The sequence below is a fragment of the Cebus imitator genome, unplaced genomic scaffold (genome assembly GCF_001604975.1).
Source record: "Cebus imitator isolate Cc_AM_T3 unplaced genomic scaffold, Cebus_imitator-1.0 Scaffold92, whole genome shotgun sequence".
Taxonomy (NCBI): domain Eukaryota; kingdom Metazoa; phylum Chordata; class Mammalia; order Primates; family Cebidae; genus Cebus; species Cebus imitator.
Window position 1 is genome coordinate 4590047 of NW_016107407.1, and position 1509 is coordinate 4591555.

Here is a 1509-nt window from a genome sequence, read left to right on the forward strand (position 1 = left end):
AAGAGCCCCAGCCACCTCAAGCGGGGAGCCAGGGAGCCAAGAAATTCCTGCATTTGAAACCCCTCCCCTACCAGACCCGGGAAGAGAAGTTCTTTAACACAATCCCTCACACCCACCTTGGCCTCCAAATGTGCTGGGATTACAGGCGTGAGCCACTGTGCCCGGCTTTTTTCATGAATATTAATACATCTTATGTTACAGATAGGTAGGCAGGGGGCTTCACATCCCTCACTAATGCTCAGCAGAGCAGATCTACTTTTATCTATGTTCTGTGTTGGTGTTCCATGTAAGAATTCCTTCAACAAGTGTTCTGCAATTATGTTAAAGTTTGGAAAATAGAAGCAATAGACGAATGAATAGACAAATAGCACAATGATTCAACAAATATTTATTAACTATGTCATGTGCTCTTGTAGATGTGTAAAGGTGTGATCAGATGACCACTGAGGTCCAGGCAGCTATGGTTCAAATCCTGGCTGTCTCACTGGCTAGCTGTGTGACTTTGAGTCACTTACCTTCCCTAAACTTGTGTCTAAAATGGGGAGAAAAATAGTACTTAGCATTGTTCATTGTTGTGTGATTAAATGAGATATGCAAGTACAGTATTCACTCAGGCTAATGTTTAGAGAAAAAAAAAAGATGAAGTACACAATGCCTTCCATTCAAAAGGACTGAATTTTATGCTGTTAAGGATACATTTAGATAGGCATATGGGAAATAATTCACAGCTTGGTATTTGTTCTGGTTTTCTGTTTTTTTGCCAAATAAATTGCAGACATATATACCCTTCATTTCCTGTTCTATTACTGTGAGAAATTGACTCAGTTCACTGTGGCCGAAATTGCAGAAGACATGCAAAGTTTAGCCAGTGATATACACACTGGCTCATGAGAATCCAGTTAAAATTTTCAGGAAATTAATGAACTGCTTGCTAAACAGTTATTATTTTTTACATAAACTTGCAGTTAAATACATAAAAGTGCCGGGCGCAGTGGCTCATGCCTGTAATCTCAACACTTCGGGAGGCCAAGGCGGGTGAATCACCTGAGGTCAGGAATTCGAGACCAGCCTGACCAAAATAGTGAAACCCCATCTCTCCTAAAAATATAAAAATTGGCCCAGCATGGTGGTGTATACCTGTAATCCCAACTACTCAGGATGCTGAGGCAGGATAATTGCTTGAACCCAGGAGGCAGAGGTTGCAGTGAGCCAAGATTGCACCACTGCACTCCAGCCTGGGTGATAGGGCAAGACCCTGTCAAAATAAATAAATAAATAATAAATAAATATATATATATATGGAGAGAGTATATATATATATATATATATATACATACATATAAACCCATCTAAAAATATGTGTATGTATATGCATATATAGATATACATATATATATGCAAAAATAATGCAAGAAAATAAAACTACAGAGCAATATCCCTGGTTTGAGTATTGCTTTAAGATTTGTTACCCAGAAAAAAACCAGGGTTCCTTCACCTTGCGAATAACAG